The sequence below is a fragment of the Lampetra fluviatilis genome, chromosome 48, assembly GCF_964198595.1.
Source record: "Lampetra fluviatilis chromosome 48, kcLamFluv1.1, whole genome shotgun sequence".
Taxonomy (NCBI): domain Eukaryota; kingdom Metazoa; phylum Chordata; class Hyperoartia; order Petromyzontiformes; family Petromyzontidae; genus Lampetra; species Lampetra fluviatilis.
The window spans coordinates 5,232,910-5,253,156 of NC_136322.1; the positions used below are offsets into that span (position 1 = coordinate 5,232,910).

Here is a 20,247-nt window from a genome sequence, read left to right on the forward strand (position 1 = left end):
GAATGGAGACGTGTCGGGACGGAGGGCGAGCGGCGATCAAAGACTGCACGCAGTGCTCAACACAATGAATGGAGACGCGCCGGGACGGAGGGCGAGCGGTGATCAAAGACATCACGTAGTGCTCAACACAATGAATGGAAACGTGGCGAGCGGTGATCAAAGAACAATGAAGAGATTACTGTTAAACACTGTGGATGTTAACACTCGGTGAAGTAAATTAAAATAGTGCCTGTCAGATAAGATGGTCCAAAAAGTGTAATTAAGTCTTTTTTGCGTGGTTAATAACATCTTTCCAGTGATTACTGAGTTTGTACCCATCATCACGGTTGAAATTATGTCTGTGTTTGTATATTTGTATGGCTTCGTGTACAAACCTTTGATGGTAGCCCGGAGGTTTGCAGAGAACCTTGGTCTCGGAAAAGACAATTTCATGAGAGCCCGCCGAGTTGTAGCAATGATCGGCAACGGCCGAAGAATCAGTTCTGCCGTGTTTCAGATCTGACTTGTGCTCGCGGACACGATCAGCAACATGACGTTTTGTTTCTCCAATGTAGCAATCACCACAAATGCAACTCAATTTGTAGACTCCAGGATACTGTAAGTCAGGAACGACATCCTTCACAGATGGAATCAGATCACGGATTTTACGTGACTTTACCGAAAAAACCTGAGAATATGAATCATTGCAGTCACGAAAGCTTCAAATCTAGAACTCTGGTATTATTAAACCATAATTCACATTTTACTCACCAGAAATGGTTGGGATTCTTTTACCAGTATGTGTTAAGAACAACATCCTTTCCAGCTTGTCAATGCCCTGTGAAATTTAGCTCTCAGGTATTTACTAATCGCCCTACCAACATACTTTAAACCTTTTCCTCATCATTTTTGTTTTATGTTTCATCTCAAGCAATTACCCCTTCCTAACATATTAAACACAACACTTACAAAAAAAATCTTAAACAACTTAACAACCATTTTTATTTTTATTTCAAGCTTTCGGGACTGCAGGGATTCATCTTCTTTATTTCTTTCGGTAAAGTCACGTAGAAGAGAAATAATAAAATAATAAAGATAAAACATAATAAAACAATTCTTCTTGGTTCTTTCGGCAAAGTCACGTAGAAGGGAAGTAATAAAATAATAAAAATAAAACATAATAAAATAATTCTCACAACGTTTCGGCCACAACACAAGCAACCGTCCTCAGGTGAAGATCAGGTCTGTCGAGGCGACAGCGTCTAAAAGAAAACACCACCACGCTTGGAGCGTCTATTTAAGCTGGGTTGGAAGGGGGAGGGAAATGCGCATTGACAAAATAATCTGCATATCAAGAGGAATTTAGCATAATTAATGGAAATGCAGGAATGCGATTAGTGCTATTTGTGAAATGCTAATCCTGCATAATGCATGGGCATTATGCAGGATTAGCAGCATCAAAGGGAGGGGATAGGGGTAGCATTAATAAGGGGAAGGAATGCTAATAGTATGTAGCTGCAGTAACTGAACAACAACGTAAAAAGCTAAAGTATAAACTACATAGTATTAAATTGTATACTGTATTGCTATACACTACCCTATGTCTTAGAATAATACATAGTGTAATATTACACTATGTTTTATATAGTGTAATATTACACTATGTATTATTCTACCCACCCAACTGTATACCACACTGCTGTATATTCACTATACAATTTCGATACTATATATTACCTTATACATTGTATTAAATATTACACTTCAATACTATTTATTATTATACAATATGCTATACACTATACCATTGACCGTCGCGTGAAAGGTACTAAGAGGAAGCAACGAAATATGTCAATGGGAGAGTGGTGATAGGAAGCTTGCAGCGGAGCAAAGAATACATTTCCTGCAGAGAATACAAGATATATAGTCAATGCCAGTGAGTGGACTGCGGTCTGAAAGTCACCGTAAACGTGAACGAAATCAGTTAAGATCCGAAATGGTTTATTACGTCCTTCCAATGATTGATGAGCCAGCATCCATCTTCTCGGTTAAAATTGTCTCTGTGTTTGTATATATGGATCGCCTCATGAACGAATCTCTCATGGTAGCCAGATGGCTTGCAGATAACCTCTGTCTTGGAGAAGTCAATATCATGTGAGCCCACTGAATTCTAACAGTGATCTGCCACGGCTGAGGTGTTAGTCCTACCGTGTTTCAAGTCTGATTTATGTTCACGGATACGGTCCGAGACATGTCGTTTGGTTTATCCAATGTAACTGCTACCACAAAGGCAACTTAGTTTGTAGACGCCAGGGTACTGTATGTCTGGAACCACATCTTTTACATATGGGACCAGATCACGGATTTTATGTACTGCGTTGAATCGAACCTGGATCTTGTGTTTAATCAGGATTTTGGAGATTTTTTTGTGATCCCAGCAATGTAGGGTAAGGTGATGGTTTTGAAAGGCTCCTCAACAAGATCCTTCTTAATGGTTGGAGTGATGGCTTTTCGGATTGTGTAGTCGGAGTAAACATTAGCCTTAAGAGCTTGGCGTACGTGTTTAAGTTCACTGGCAAGTGTTCCTGGTCGGAGATACATTGGGCTCTATGGTGTAGAGTCTTGATGAGAGAGTTCTTCTGGGATGGATGGTGGTGGGACTCCGGTTTTAAGTAAGCATCCGTATGGGTGTCTACAGGAAAGCCACGCTTCAAGCCTGGAGTGTTTCATTCAGACTCTGTCTTCTCGACAGACCTGTCTTCACCTGAGGATGGCTGCTTGCATTGTGGCCGAAACGTCGTGAGAATTATTTTATTATGTTTTATCTTTATATTTTTATTATTTCTCTTCTATGTGAATTTACCGAAAGAACCAAGAAGAAGAACTTAACAACCATATGATCACTGCTTATATTTTGTCTAAATCATCCATGTTGTAGTTAAAAGACCCTTGTTTCTCCATGAGCTTCTTCTCACAATGTTAGGTTAGCCAAACTTGTCATAGGTGAGTGTCTTTGGCTGTCTTCTCTTTCTTTGAAGGTCGAGTCTTCTGTTGTGATGACTACTCGCATACATATTTCTTGCCTGCTGCTGATAACTGGTGTTCACCTTCTCTCTTGTGTGGGTGGAATTCTTCAGCTTCTGGGTTCAACGGTGAATTCGTGTCCTGTATTACTATAGCTTGCTGATCAGTTTTTTGTCAACTATAGTAAGCTCAAATTCTTTATCTGTTACCAACTCATTGTCTGATGGTTCCTGCGTGTCTTTGCATGGGCCTCTTGTCCTTGTTTGGTGAGTTTTCTTTAGTGCTTTCTTACTCCGTTGCTTTTGTGATGGCTGCTCAATTGTGAGGAAGTCACAAGGTAGATGCAAATTCCGATTAATTATTTTGGTTCTCCCTTCACCATTCTAAGGTTTGACCTCATAAACTGGCCTGCCATTAATTTTTCTCCCAATAACAATATACACCTTGTCCTCTCAGTAGGAGCAGGACATGATTACCTTGCCATAGCTCTACCCCATGGATTTTCTCGTCATACTGGCCCTTCCCTTTAGTGGGTTCTTTTGTTGCAAAGTTGGATGCTATTCTGTATGCGTCCACCATCCGCTGTCTCCACTTCTCCACAAATTGCTTTTAGGATCCTCTCTCTCCCTGGTGTTCGAAAACAAAAATAAGATCCACTGGTAGTTTTGGAGACCTCCCAAACAGAAGATAAAAAGTTTCGATTTAAAGCTTTCGTGACTGCAGGGATTCATCTTCTTGGTTCTTTCGGTAAAGTCACGTAGAAGGGAAGTAATAAAATAATAGAGTATGTCAGAGTCTGTCAGAGTCTGTCTTATCGACAGACATGTTCTTCACCTGAGGACGGCTGCTTGCGTTGTGGCCGAAACGTCGTGAGAATTATTTTATTATGTTTTATTTTTGTTATTTTATTACATCCCTTTTACGTGACTTTACCGAAAGAACCAAGAAGAAGATAAAAAGGTTAGAATCCGGTTGCCTTCACTACGAGTACAGTTATAAGCATGCACTACATTGGCCAGGTAGTTCTTCCAATCTGTCTTCTGCTCGTCAGAGTTGTTGTATTTTTCGGATTATGAAATTTAGATAAAAAATAATCGCATAAATTATGTTAATGTGTGTAATTATAAGCATAAATTATAATAATCACGGAGATAATCGTAGTAATTTATGCGGATGCTTGCGATTATGTTAATGTGTGCAGTTATGATCATTAGGCTTAGCTTCGTTATACAGAGTTGTATCAATCGGGATAAAACGATTATCATTGATTAAACATTTAATGATTATCTTTGTGTGTTTATGTTGTTAGGTCTCCAAATTCATTTCTCATCGCAGGATACAGTTCTTATGAATAAGACAGTTTTGCATGAACTTGGAAAGAAACACTCGAGATACTTCTGTGTTAACAATTTTTATTCTAAACAAACATTTGACACTCTAACATGCAAAGGCAAGCATACGTCCATAGATTCATTGGCGAGATTATGCAATTAACGAACTGAAGGCTAACATTCTTCTAACAATCGTAATTTCTACTTTTCCACCAGACATCTCATTAGTTCCCCCATGTATCGAGCACAACCAGCGACCGGCCGAGTTTTAAAACAAGCATGCGACGATATTCATATGACGGGCAATAAAGGCACTTATTGTACCCCAGAGGCGAAAGTATACATCAATAGATTAATCGGCAAGTATACATTTTTCCCGAAATGTTTGAGACAAGGGTGGGTGGGTGGGTGTTTGTGAGAGAGCGTATCTGCTCTGCTTTAATTTTTTTTTTTTTGGCGAGACTCTATGACAAAAAAACAGGTTTGACACGATATTTTCTCTCTGTAAACGTGTCGATTCGTAATGATGATTTCGAGAGTTTTAGTTTGCCTCGACGAATCTATTGGTCGCCTATGCGATGAGCGAAACGAAAATGAAAGGCAAGGAAAACAACCTCACACTCTTATAACCTTCTTCTTCCTAGCGTTGTTCCCGCTGTGGCGCAGGGTCCGCTTTTCGGCATTGTCTTCTCCATTTGGCTCGGTCCAGGGCATCTTCAGGGGATGCGTTGACCGTCTTCATGTCTTCCTTTATTCGGTCCATCCATCGCTTCTTCGGACGCCCGCGTGGACGGCGGCCCTCTGGCTCAATACGCAAGGCAGTCTTGGCCACTGATGACTCTTCACTTCGCATCACGTGGCCGTACCACCGAAGCCTTGCCTCAAGCATCTTGTCCGCAATGGGGGCCACACCAAGTCGCTTCCGAACGTCTTCGTTCCTGACACGATCCCATCGAGTGAGCCCGAGGCTCCATCTGAGCATCCTCATCTCCATGGTGTGGAGAGCTTGTTCGTGTACAGTTGTGGCTGGCCAGCACTCGGATCCATAGAGTGCCACCGGTCGGACGATGGTCTTGTATATTTTTCCCTTCAGCCTATCCGGAATTTTCCGATCACAGAGGACTCCGGTGACTTGCCTCCATTTCATCCACGCCGCATTGACTCGTGACCTCACATCAGTCGTGATGCTACCATCTGAGCTGATGGTGGAGCCCAGGTACTTAAAGTCCGTCACTTTCTTCAGATATTCTCCGTCAATACTGATGGTGCCGTCGGTTTGGGGGCCACACTCCATATACTCCGTCTTTTTGATGTTGAACCTCATCCCGTTTTCGTCCAAACGTTCCTTCCACAGGCGCGTTTGTCTTTCCACTTCTCCTCTCTCTTCATCTGAGAGGAGGACGTCATCCGCGTAGAGAATTGACCATGGCAGGGGCGTGTGCAGGTCGGCAGTGATCGTGTCCATGCACAGGATAAACAGGAGTGGTGACAGGGCCGATCCTTGGTGCACTCCAACGTTGATGGGAAATGGCGGTGATATGCCCACTGCACACCTGACTGCACTGGTGACGTTCTTGTATAGGAGTTGCACCCAATGCACGTAGGTTTCAGGTACTCCATGGGATCGAAGCGAGTGCCAGATGAGGTCGTGGGGGACCCTGTCAAATGCCTTTTCAAGGTCGAGGAACGACACATGCACAGCTTGGTTCTTCTCTCTGTGCCTCTCCAGCAGGAGCCTCGCCGCGAATATGGCGTCCGTAGTGCCACATCCTTTGACGAAGCCGCATTGGTTGGGTGATAGGGTGATGATGTTTCTAATCCTCGTGTCCAAAACTCGCTCAAAGATCTTCATCGCATGACACAGGAGCCGGATTGGCCTGTAATTCGAGCATTCTGCCACGTCCCCTTTACCCTTCCAAATTGGAACCGTCGTGCTGGTCGACCAGGCTTCTGGGACCTCACTGGTGCTCGTGATGGTGTTGAAGAGCTGGGTAAGGAGGGCAGCACCCTGCCTGCCAAGGATCTTCCAGGCTTCAGCAGGGATATCGTCCGGGCCAGTCGCTTTCCCATTCTTCATTCTCCTGATAGCTTGTTCCACTTCGGTGATGGTGATAGGTGAAACCGGACCGAGGACGTGTTCAGCGCTAATAATCGGTGGGTGGGGAAATTCCTGGTTGCAGATTCCAGAGAAGTAGTCGCTCCAGCGTTGAAGGATGGCGGGGGGGTCTCTGAGAGTGCTGTGATTCTCATCCTTTATGCATTTGACCTGACCAATATCCTGAGTCGAAAGATGGCGTGCCTCTGCCAGTCGATAGATCTTATTGGCACCTTCTGGGGTGTCCAGTTCGACATACAGTTGGTCGTATTGAGCTAATTTCACCGCTGCAACTACTCGCTTCGCTGCCGATTTGCAGTTTCTGTATTGTTGGTAATCCAGATCTGCGAGCGTTTGGCGCCACTTCTTGAAAGCTAGCTTCTTCCCTTTCACTGCTAGCTGAACTTCTTCGTTCCACCACCATATTTGCTTGTCAATGAAGTGTTTTCCCGGCTTAGTTAGCCCCAGTGCTTCCATTGCTGCTGTGCACAGTTGGCCGGCGAGATCTTCCCAAATCGCATTCGCTGGTCGGTTGGTGTTCACGTCAATCTGATTAAAGGCGACTCTCAGCTGATCCTTGCATTCCTTCATCCGCCACCACTTAATTCGCTGCTGTCCAGTTGTTGGTGGGCGATGTCGCTGGCCAATGTCCATTTTTATGTCCATGACCAGGATGTGATGTTGTGGGGCGATGTTGTCCGATGGTATGACTTTAGTGTTTGTCACCGTTTTCAGCTTATCCCGCTTGACAAGCCAGTAATCAATTTGAGTTGATCTCCCACCACTGGCGTACGTAATGAGATGGGACGGTTTCTTCTTGAAGAAGGTGTTGGCGAGGACAAGATCATGGGCTTCCGCAAAGTCCAGGGCTCGGTTTCCCTCATCGTTCCGGGTACCATATCCTTGGCCACCATGGTTTCGAGGGTATCCATCCCGGGCGCTTCCAACGTGTCCATTTAGGTCTCCACCAATTACTAACTGCTCTTCTCCATTTATCGATTGCATGTGTCCATCAAATTGTTCCCAAAATTCCTCCTTGGTATCTGCTGGGCAGCTGGGCTGCGGCGCATAACAAGATACCACCCGGAGGCGTAGGTCGTTTGAGTCGATTTCGATGGACATGAGGCGGTCGGAAACACGGTGGACGGCCACGACGCTGTCTCGTAGATTTTGGCTGACTGCGATTCCAACGCCGTTCTTGGTGTTTCTTTCACCGTTGTAGAACAGTTTGTATCCTTCTCCAATCTCCCTGGCCTTTGCTCCACTCCACTTCGTTTCTTGGATGCATACGATGTCGATACGACGGGCCTTTAGGGCAGCTGACAATTCTCGACTTCTCCCTGTCAATGTTCCGATGTTGAGTGTTCCCAGCCGTAGTCGGACTAACTTCTTTAGCCTGCCCCATCCATGAGTAGGTAGCCCTCGTCCACTTCTCGCATCGTTCGGGCGAGGACGGCGCGCGTTTCCCCCGAGGGGTGCCCTAGCTTGTTCCAAGTTGATTTGACGTTGCCATAGATGCGACACAGAAATACTTTGGCCGGTGGGTCGCTCCATCTGACGCCAAAGACCCTCACCGTTGGTTGGAATCCAGCCGGCACCGCGTGGAGGTGGTGATGGGATTTTGCCGGCCCTCACACTCTTATAACCGACGGACTCTTAATCACTCGATGGGCCACGATTCCTCACGGCCAGCTGATGGTTCATGTAATTGGTAATTAGTCTTCTGATAATTGACTAGGGTTGATATGATGGTGTGGGTGGAATAGATAGTCTCTTAGGTAAGTTCGTGACGTCGTTGCGTGCGTGTGTGGGTCTATGAGTGGGGGGGGGGGTTGTGGATACGAACGACTTTCGGAGAAGGTCCCTGTCGCTCGAGCGTGGCTGCGGTGAGCTGCTCGCTTTCCGACACCTCCCTCGGAGCTGACACCCGTACGGTGACTGACGGCGCAGCAGTGCTCGTTTGCTCGTGCGCGGCAGGCTGGCACCTCGGCTTGGTGACAGGACGAAGGGACGATGCTCGTTCACTTGTGTGCGGGCAGGCTGGCACCTCGGCTTGGTGACAGGACGAAGGGACGATGCTCGTTCACTCGTACGCGGGCAGGCTGGCACATCGGCTTGGTGACAGGACGAAGGGGCGAAGCTCGTTCACTTGTGCGCGGGCAGGCTGGCACCTCGGCTTGGTGACCGGACGAAGGGGCGAAGCTCGTTCACTTGTGCGCGGGCAGGCTGGCACCTCGGCTTGTCAATGCACGTCGCTACCCCGCGAACATCGTCATTCTGGATGACGGAAGAGCTCCTTCGTTGTCGGCGTCGAGATGAGATGGGAGCCTGAGCCCCGGTGAGATGAGATAAGGGGCTTGAGCCCCGGAAAGATGGGGGGCCTGAGCCCCGGTGGGATGGGTTGAATGGATTTTTTCTCGGCTTATATCGGGAAAATCCACTCGGTTTTTTTTCGAGTTGTTCAAAGGCCGGAACCATATAACTGTTTTGTTCGTGTGTGTGGACACATCTGCGTCTGGGCGTGTCGTGTGCGTGTCCGTCCGTGTGTGTCGTGGGTGCGTCTGTATGTGCGACTTATTGGAGGAAAGGTTCTTCAAAGACACAGCTGCCCGCAATAATTCTGGAGGGAGGGGTGAGGGTTTCCTCGCGAAACGGCGCCACACATGAGTCATCAAACCAAACCAGACTGACGATTCGCGTTCGCACCGAGGTTGCTAAATCATAATCCACGTTTTGGGTTTTGATTATGAATAATATTGGTCGCGAAAGCCTACGCGTTAAGCGAGCTCTATAATCTCTTCCCTCGCTCTTGGCGTTTATCCTTTGTCTCATACGGCTCCTGGTCTGGAAGTTAAAATGAGGCTCACCTTTGCTGCTTAGTATTATTGTGATTTGATTGTAAGTAGCCGTGTTCACGGTATTTCCATCGTGGTTTGGTTTCTTTATGGGGAGATGTTATTTGCTCGTGTGCGAAAATCTTGCTGTCCGTGCTGCGGGGAGACAAAGACGGCTGTGCTCTATCGTTGGAGCATACTGAGAGGCATCTGTTGATTTCCTTTCTCGAGCCGTCGCCCGCTCGCCACGAACTTTTATGAGGGCCATTTCCTGGCTTTGTGCCTGCTCTGTGGCCGTTTCTCTCGGGAAGACAAAGACGGCTGTGAGCTGCTCGCTTCCCCTGGAGTATTGTATGTTGGTTACTTATGATAGACTTCTCCGCCCTTAACTCTCCTAGGAGATCCACTCTAATTTCGTACTTATTATTTGACTTAGCCTGTTATTATCCTTAGGTTTTTTTCGGTAAAGTCACGTAGGTAAAAACATTGAAAAGTAAAATAAAATAAAAATCACGACGTTTTACTTTTTAATGTTTTTACCTACGTGACTTTACCGAAAAAACCTAAGGATATGAATCATTGCAGTCACGAAAGCTTCAAATCTAGAATTAGCCTGTTATTATTTTATTTGATATCCCGGTGCTAGGGAATTTTTTTTTTTTGGCTTAGGAGCGACCCTGACTGCCATAATTATTCTTTGATGCTTCGGCCCGGCCGCGTAGAAGATTATTAAAGGGAAATAATGTCAGTATGGAATTAACAAATGAGGATTCACGGCCCCCTGGTGCAGACTGTAGTCTGGTTTACAATTGGAGCGAGGATAGATAATGTTTGCTTAACTTTCATGGCTAAGTTGGTAACTTGTATAACTAATATGGCTCGAAAACCCGTCTGTGCTTTCTTGTTGCCAATGCTATTTTTTTTAGCCGTTAAGAATATAATTATATATTCCTCGTGGCGCCTGTTTTTTTGTATTGTGAGGGGGGCTTTCTGAAGTGTGGGGGTTATCCTAACACCCCCTTGCAATTCCCCCCCCCCTTTTTCCTCTTGTGTGAAATTCGGGGAGGTTAATGACATTTGATGGCTGTCTCTTTCATGCTTTCTGGCCTTTGAAGCGAGGTGTGCACGCATCTGTGGTGGAAGTTGGGAAACGGGGTTTCGCTCGTCTTTGTTTGCTCCCAAGTTGCCACTGGTGGCTATTAAAAAACAAATTATATATATTGGCAGAATTATTCTTAATATAAAAAAACAAAAATGGCATAGATACAACAAGTCCTTTAATTCGATAGCTTCAAACAAAAAGTTTCGTGCAGATTATCTTGGCTCCTGAGAGATGTTCATCAAATAATGCTTTGTTCTCTACAGTGTCCCTTCAAAATGTTTTTTTACTTGTAAATAGTCAAATGAGTTTTTATTTCTAGCATGTCCCTCAAATTCAGACCAGGACTGATTGCTGTGATAACTACCTCAATGATGTCAGACACAGCATGGTCCTTATGGATTCCTGCATCGATCTGGTGCATCAGATTGGCGTAAGATAACTTGTTTTTATGCTCTCCTTCACCAATCTGCCCACATATTCTGAATTCTCTCCGGATTGTGACTTCTGTTAGATTTCCTGGTCTGGCCATTCGTACGAGATCCAATGCTGCTCTAGTTTTTGTTCCACCTTCACTTGAGGTTTTCTTTACTTCAAGGGTTTTTCTGGAATCTTCTTGTGACTGTTGTATTTTCTCATCCATATCTTCAGATAGTTTTGATGGTGGCAGTGTTTGACCTGTTCCCTTTCTGTCTTTGTCTTTCGGTTGTATTGTCTCAATGAAAGGCAGCAGGTTTTAAACACATGCACAGGCCTCATCATCTTCTTGGTCATCAAATTAATCGAGTACTATTTCTGCCATACGAATTAAAGCCCGTCTGCTTTTATCTTCACCAGTCTCACAATCATGGAAACACTTAAAATATCTGCATGTTTCCATGAGCTGGGCTCTCTGCAGCTGATCCAAGGTAGCATTAGCCTTGTCCTGCAGCTGTTCCAGTGCCATGATGTGAAGACCGTTCAGATCCTTGCGCGACTGTATTTACATGTGGTGCCCGTACAATTGCTTGCCCCATCTCGTTGGAAGAGTTGATCCCTGTCAGTGAATTCTGGGAAACTCTCCTGCCAGGCTCGCCAAAATATGTTGTACACTCAAAATGAAAGACGTGGACAGGTGCTCCAAATCGAGGGCAAACACATTGATTGTGATCATCTGTAAAATGCATCAGCACGTGTCACACACAGCAGTTTCCAACCGAGTGGCGATTAACCACGTGACTGGTGTACATGTTCAGGTTACTCAATAACAGTTTCCCTTAAACCCAATCCATTACTGATAAACCAACTTTGTCTTTAATCAAAACCTTTACGCTTCACTATTCGAATATTACTTTAATCCTAAGCTGTATGTATATCTATACCATCCACTTATATTGATATCTTACACCCATTATATGTACTGTATAAGTGCGCGTTTTGGCGTCATCTGGTCTAACACCATACGAAACGAGGCTCTAAGGAAAGCTGTATCTGGTGTGGACCAATCAGTTTCAAGGACAATGCATAAATTATCAGAGTGTTGTTTTTTGTTTGCATTCTGACTGCAAGTATTGTGGTTAATGTAAACATGATTCCTTGCAAAGGTTTCAGTTTTGTTGCCAGAAAAAAGTGGAAACCCCTATTATATATATAACCATCATAACCAACACTTGGGTCATTTATCTGTAAAATGCAAAAGCACGTGTGTTACACACGTAAATTCTCAACCGAGTCACCATTAACCACGTGACTGTTGTACAGGTCATGTTACTCTTGGCCTACATGTACGTTTTCACGTGTGTGTTTAACTGTTGTGGTTCTTTGTTATTTTAAAGATGGCAGTTCTGCTGTGTATTCTACTGCTGTCCCTCCCGGCCATATCTAGTGCCAAACACAACTCCACCACTGGCAGCCCTCGTTATTTTTCGTCCATACTTGATGCTCCATTTGCCATTACACCCGCTAGTGAAACAGCTTATATCCACTTCTACACTCCATCATTATATCCTTTTAAACCCTATCTCTGTCCTATTACTTCACCAGCACTCCTTTCTAACTTCATTCTGCTCTTAAAAATGTCGCCATACGTATGCAGCTGCTATTCGTCCAAGGTACGTCACTCTTCATCCTTTCACAGAAAATACTTGTGCAAACTATTAATTCTACTTTTCTTATTTCTGGGAGGTATTGAGCTTCACCCTGGCCCAAATATAAATAACTCATTTAATGCTGTAGATTTTTCTGGCAGAAAAGGTGTTGGTGTTCTACATGTCAACATCAAAGGGCTTGTGATTAAATTAAGTCAACTAAAACTAGAATTGACAAATCTGGACCCGGACATTTTCTGCCTTACAGAAACATTTCTCACTCCGGCTGTAAATGACTTGCAGATTACGATTGACAACTACAACCTTTTTCGACTTGACCGAGGGTCCAAAGGAGGTGGAATTGCCATTTATGTTCATAGTACTATTGCATGTTCACCAGCTCATTCCTTTTTAAAGAAATCTTGCTTTGAAAGTCTGGCTCTCAGAATCACTCTCCCTAAAAATCAACAGATATTGGTAGTGTGCTGCTATAGACCACCTAGTGGTAAGGATGTTGAAGCTGGGAACGCACTGAGGGAGCTTCTTGTGGGCCTTCCTAAAGGTGAAATCATTCTAATGGGTGATTTGAATTGGAATTGGCTAAACCCGCCGGTCGTGGCCACAAATTTTGCAGATGAATTTAACCTGTTTCAATTAATGTCTCCACAAGACCCAACCTAAAAAACCCGGGACAGCCATCTCTGCTTGACGTCCTATTAACAAATGCCCCTCACAATTTCGCGCTGACTGGTGTTCTGGGTAATAACCTTAGTGATCACTCCTTCATATTTGGGGTCAGATCATCAGCCAGACCCAAAGCCCTCCCTAAATTGGTTGAGAAGCATTCCATGAGACACTTCAGCATTCAGGCATTTGCTAATGATGTGCTTCACTCGGATATTGACAAGGTCTGTGATATCCCCAACCTGACTACGGCTTGGGAGATCTTCAGGTACACGTTTCTCCAAATTCTTAACAAACATGCTCTGTTGGTTAGATTTAAAACTAAAGGCAACCGCCCACCATGGTTTGATCCCTTGATTACTAAGCTCATGAAAACTAGGGACAAGGCTTGGGCATGTGCTCAGAAAAGTAATTTGGCCCATGACTGGCTAGAATGCAGGATTTTAAGGAATAAATGCGTCAACAAAAATACGGCAAGCAAAAAATGCATACTTTTCCTCCACTCTCCTGGAATCACATGGAAATGCCAGGACCTTCTGGAAAACAATCAAAAGTATTGAAAAGGCATCTAACACAGATAATCTGCCTGTTCAGCTTAACCAAAATGGAGAATATTTTTCAGAGCCCCAAAAAGTAGTTGACAATTTTAACCTTAATTTTTCTGAAGCTGGTGACCTTTTTGATAATGTATTGGGAGTCACCCCTGCGCATGCAAATTCCTACACCCCTGCCCAAACATTAAACGAATTTAGTTTCCAGCCAATCCACGAATGTAATGTTCTGAAACAACTGTCCTACCTCAAAGGGTCCTCCACTATCGGAGCAGATAGTATCCCCGTCTTTGCTCTGCTAACTGTTGGTCACCTAATATACAAACCTATAGCCCATATTTTCAACCTGTCCATCAAAGAAGCATCAATACCTCTCGAATGGAAACATTCCTATGTTCATCCACTTCACAAAGGGGGCCCTAAAGATGATCCAAATATCTACCGACCTATCTCAATTTTGTCCCCGTTGATGAAAATTTTAGAAAAATTATTGAACTACCAAATTATCGCTGCAAAGTATGATCTGTGTTTTGATTTAGTGTGCTGATCTTAAAGGTGCATTGAAAAATGTTGGCACTCCGACTGATGCTCCTGCTGTTGTGGAGTGACTCATGCAGCCAGCTATGTATGCAGAGTTTGGTAATACATGTTGCTTACATCGTTTATTGTGAAAATTCGGTCGCAGTTCCTATGCTCACCGTTTCATTGCTTTTATGGTTTTATTTTGGTGATTTTTTAAAAGTTTTTCGGTTTGGTTATGTTTGTTTGTTGTAGTACAGAGTTAGACTGATGGCCTTAATCTAAGTTGTCTTGTGGTTGTTGTTGTTTGACTTGCATCCCACTGGGATTTTTGCACACAGTGTTGGTGTACGGTGCTTTTTCTGCAATATTTTGCTGTCTTTTCTTGGATTTTCTGTTTGCACATAGTCTCTTTAAGATGTTTTCTTGTTCATGTTTGTGTTTTTTTGTTTGTTGCGGTTGCACCCGATTTAAGAGCCGAATGGCTCACAGGGCTATACCTAATAAATGAAACTAGAAACTTGAAACAATAACCCTGCCAGCCACCTACAGGCCCGACTCAGTATCACATGCTGGTGTACACACGTGCATTGATGTACTCCACAGCACATAAGGACCTTCACAAGCCCACACTATATTCCATTGCTACACGAGGAAATAATTAAAAGTGCTGCATTCCTATTGTGCCACACATGCCATTAACATGTCTTGCTTGCATGTGGCCATTTCAGTGCCAAGGTTCATCGTTTTAGCCATCACGAGGAAGACTACCACGACCATGACAGTCTCAGGAACGACTAATCTCCCAGACTCGTTCTACTACTGGGCCTACTTGAGAGACACTGCGAGTGGAAACTTGGTTACATATTTCCAGATTAACTCAACCACGGGAACATTTACTGACCTGGTTCCTGGAAGGAACTACTCTATATATGTGGAGGCTTATTTTTGGCCATTCTCATATTATTCAAATGTGGTAATGGACAGAACTTGTAAGTACCGTTGTGGTCAACTGTTCAGACTAGATTAATATAGACAGTAATCTGTGTATGCTACTATATATCGCAAGTTGCATTGCGTATATTACACGTTGAATTAGTTTAGTATTCAAAACGTTTCACCACCACTTGATGTTGCCATTGTTTTCAATTGGTCTTTCTCATTATTCGCTTTAATCATTGTAAAATAACCTAAACATGACATTCAAATGGCTTGCTTGTATGTGGCCATTTCAGTGTCAAGTTACATCGTTTTAACCATCACCAGCAAGACTACCACGACCATGACTGTCTCAAGAACGACTTATCTCCCAGACTCGTTCTCCTACTGGGCCTACTTGAGAGAGATTGCGAGTGGAAACTTGGTTACAACATTACAGATTTACTCAAATGTGACAACATTTACTGGCTTGGTTCCTGGAAGGAACTACTCTGTGTCTGTGCAGGCTTTCGATGGGTCTGTCTCATATTGGTCAGATATGGTAATGGACAGAACTTGTAAGTACCGTTGTGATCAACTGTTCAGACTATATTATTATAGATAGTAATTTGTGTATGGTACTATATATCACAAGTGCATTGCGTATATTACACGTTGTATAACTTTAGTATTCAAAACGTTTCAGCACCACATGATGCTGCCATTGTTTGCAATTTTTATTTCTCATTATTAACTTTAACCATTGTAAAATAACTAAAACATGCTATTACAATGTCTTGCTTGCATGTGGCCATTTCAGTGTCAATTTACATCGTTTACACCATCACTAACAAGACTACCACGACCATGACAGTCTCAGGAACGACTTATCTCCCAGACTCGTTCTCGTACTGGGCCTACTTGACAGAGTCTGAGAGTGGAAACTTGGTTACAACATTCCAGATTTACTCAAACTTGACAACATTTACTGACCTGGTTCCTGGAATGAACTACTCCGTGTCTGTGACGGCTACCAATGGGTACCTCTCATATTGGGCAGATGTCGTCATGGACATTACTTGTAAGTACCTATACAATCTTTTGATCGTACTATTTTAATTTAGACAGTAATGTGTGTATGCTACTATGTATCACAAGTGCATTGTGTATATTACACATGATACTACTTAATTTGGTATTGAAAACGTTTCACCACCATGTAATGCTGCCATTGCCCCTTCATTTAAAATAGACATACACGATTCACATTGGTCATGTTGACAGGCCACTATTCTCTTTTGGTATAAGCAGGCCAAAAACACGTGGAATGATGTAATTTGAGTTGATTTAAAGTAGGCAGACGTAATTTTAATCCTGGTAATAATTTGATATGTATTTACACTGCTAAAGCGCCTTGCACCAAGAAGTCAGAAGGCGCTGTACAAAACACTCACACACACGTGCAGGCCCAACCCAATAAAATTCAACCTAAAACTAAAAAGATTCAAGAAATAGAACATTTCCTTTAAAAATAAGTGCCTCTTAATGCATGAATTGAATAAAGATAGGGAGTCCGCATAATGAACGTCCAGGGGATGTCAACTCCACAGACTAGGGGCCACACGAGAAAAGGCCCAGTTAGCCATCATCATAGAGAAGTGACCTCGGCAGACAACGAACACTATTTCCATTGTACCAGGTAAGGCCCACTGAGCTATGTAGCTATTTTCAGAAGCGGCCTGACGATCATAAACGATAGCAAAAACGAAGTGGCTTATCATCATGTGAAAGTTATAGCAACCAAATACTCTAAATGCATGACTTTTAAATCTGGAGGGAAAAACCAGAAGACCCAGAGCAGAGGTGGACTGGTAAGCACGCGCACCGAGGGGAATCGGGCCCAATGTTGGCACGCCCGTACTGCCAATGGAGTCGACAGTTTTAGGCACCAACCGAGTATCACATGCACGCACATGCTCATAACTGAGACCCTGCAATGTGTCAGTTTTTTTGTGCCACTGTGTTTTGAATTAAATGGGTTTGATTAATGGCCATTGGTAATATCAGCAATGAGTTACATCTTCACCAATCCTGCATCCCCTCCCCCCTAACTACCCCATTCACCAACTTCCCCCCACCCCCCCCAGATCCAGCATCTGTCAGAGACTTTTCTTGCTTCACGTATTCCTCGGAGAATATTTCCTGCAGTTGGTCTCTCCCCGACGGTGTATGGAGCTTGCTGTACCTGCAAGTGATCAATGGCAGTAAACTATTGCAGATCATTGACATATTCAACAACAGTAGTCTCACAGTCACTACCAAGTATTTGAATGAAACAATTATCGAGCCTCAGGGAAATGGAAGAACAAATTTAACATTTGCAATGCTTGGACGTCTGAAGCCGAACACTGAATACTTAGTCAATATCACCACCTACTCAGGAAATCTGCCCAGTCAAACTCTGCAAGGAAAAGCACGGACCGACGTAAGCGGTGAGTTCATCCATTTTTATTGGCACATGAGTGGTTGTGATTGTTGAGTTTTGTACCAAATGTGAGCAAATCAATCTGTCTCCCCATCATAAAATATGTTGCAATGCATTTTGGAGACAATCCGGTGGTCTGGACTCGTAGCAATGGTTCCATGTCCGGGCACCCATTCACCTACACTAACCTGTATCAATCATGCCAGTAACAATAATTTAGTGCGTGGTATTTTTATAAAGAGTTCAAAGTTGGCATCGTACACACCCAACAACTTAAGTTCAGTTCTGGGCCTCGTTTTACTCAACTGTACCTCAAATGACCACCTGGTTAAGTGTTTACACATCAGAATTTGTATTTTTCCTGCACCTCCGATTTAGCATGATTGGCTACGTACGGTGCAAAAGAACTTCACCTTACATACAGCACTGGAGAGGGAAAAAAAGTGGCTGGTTCTGGGAGTGGCCCTATCAACTCCCTTGTGAGCAATGCCACCCTTTAAATGGCTGCTCATTAAGAGCACTTGCCCTGAAGACTGGATTTTTGTTTAAGCCTCACTTGCTAGGTTGGAGCAGTGGGCACCGTATTGAGGGTGCTGCGCTACGAATCGAGATACCCCTCCTCCCCCCATGCATTTCCTGGATATGGTAAATATCAGTATCTGAACTGTTGCTAGCTCCTCCAGATCCTGCATCGCTATCCCACACTGACCAGCATGAAAAAGTATGGTCAAGCAATGTTCATGCATTCGTCCGGTAGTGGATTAACAAATGGCTCTAAATTACGACAGTCTGTGTACTTGTGCTCATTTCCAAACCTGCCGTGCGCATTTGGGTAGCTCCTCCACCCGTTCCAGAGACGGTGAACATCACGACGGTGCAGAACCAGGTAACACCGAGCAGCCTAACAATCTCCTTCAGCTGCAGCTGGTTCCAGAACACAAACGGCGACCTCAAGTACTACACGGTCATCGTCAAGCAGTCCGAGGGTAATGCAACGAACGTGCTATGAATACGGCTCGGTCACTTCATTAATGCACGACAAAAATTATAGTTAACTTTATTACCAGGGGGAAAGAGATGAGACATTAGAGTGCTTACTAAGTATACTAAATATAGCAGGATCAATACCTGTATCTTCCACAATTTTTCATCCAAATCTTGGTAGCTATGCATGTTTGTAATCCACAACAGTGGAGGCGAGGGTTGGTGAATCACTCCGTGTGGTGAAACGCCTTACCCATTAACGTCGTGGTCCCGTCCCCTCACTGGCCAGGAGAGGGCATCTGTATGGAGCGGTCTTGCTCTACGTAGGTTTTCTCTGGGTACTGGTTTTCTCCTTAATGTAAACACTCATTAATTGACCTGGGATGGTAGAGGGGGGGATTCTGGGTCTGAATTTTATGCCAGCCGACTTCATGGCTGCTGCTGCATTTCCATCTTGCCTGTGCTTCCTCCTTGCACCTCTATGAGTCATTCTCCATCATCTACTTGAAATTGTTAGGGTAACGAAAACCGTATTACAGTATATACATTTTGAATCTAAAGTGCAAATTTTCACGTGCGATTTAGTTCCACGTATATGGAGTATTTCATTGAGGATTCATCTTGGAAACTTTATTAGCAACTTTTAACGAATGCATGTAAAAAAGGAATCAACCGATGGATGGATTCACTCTATCCGATCACACAGGAACCAACAGCGAGAGTCCAGAGAAGAGGTGGCCTCTGAGCACGTACTCAGAATATGCGAGTGGCAGCACGAACGTGTACCAGGTGGACGATCGTGTTTACCCCTCCGAGTGCTCCAACCCCAACTCCATCGTCAGTGTCCAAATTGGCACTGGCAGAACGAGCGGAAGCTTCTCCGATGGCCTCTTAAAGCCAAACACTGCTTACAGGTATGTCCCCCACCCGCGTGCATTTTTCCGTGAGCTTATTTCAACGAATTAAAACCCTACTGAAATGCTTACGCGATGTTCTCGAAAGGAAGGTGACATCACGTGCTCACAATGACAGGAGTATTGACAAGACCTACGTAGAACACATTTGTAAATTAGAGACGTTGAACCGGTGCAGTTTTTCTCGATCTGACAGCTGCCTTTCAGAATTAGAAAGGGTTTTATTCGCCATGAAAGTTCGCACAGACTAGGAATTTACTTTGGCAGGAAGGTGCATACATTAAACATATAGGAATCCTAAATCTTAAATAAGTGGTGTACAAGTCTAACTATACTAAAGGTACAAAATCTGACTAATACTAAGGAGCTAAAGTATGTAAATAAATAAATAAATATTAAATATACAATAGCTATAATATGCAATATAAAATTACAAAAATGCAAATAGGGTAACATAGTGCAAATATGGCAAGATGTCATTGTGCAGATAAAGTGTTAAAGTCAGTTTGAGCCCTGGCCTTGTTGAAGAGGCCAGCAGCAGATGGGAAGAAACTGTTTTTGTGACGTGAGGTTTTGGTCCAGATGGACCGCAGCCTTCTGTCGGAGGGGAGTAGCTGGAACAGAGAGTGTCCAGGGTTGGAGGAGTCGGCCACAATCTTCCTCACTTGCCTCAGGATCCTCGAGGTGTACAGGTCCTCAAGGGTAGGCAGATTGCAGCCAATCAACTTCTCAGCAGTGCGGATGATACGCTGCAGTCTGCTCTT

General features: G+C 43.9%; 1 pseudogene; it reads left to right on the forward strand.

Moving 5' to 3' along the window:
• The window catches only part of LOC144948134 (receptor-type tyrosine-protein phosphatase beta-like), a 96,414-nt pseudogene that overhangs the window by 58,159 nt on the left and 18,008 nt on the right, over positions 1–20,247 (forward strand).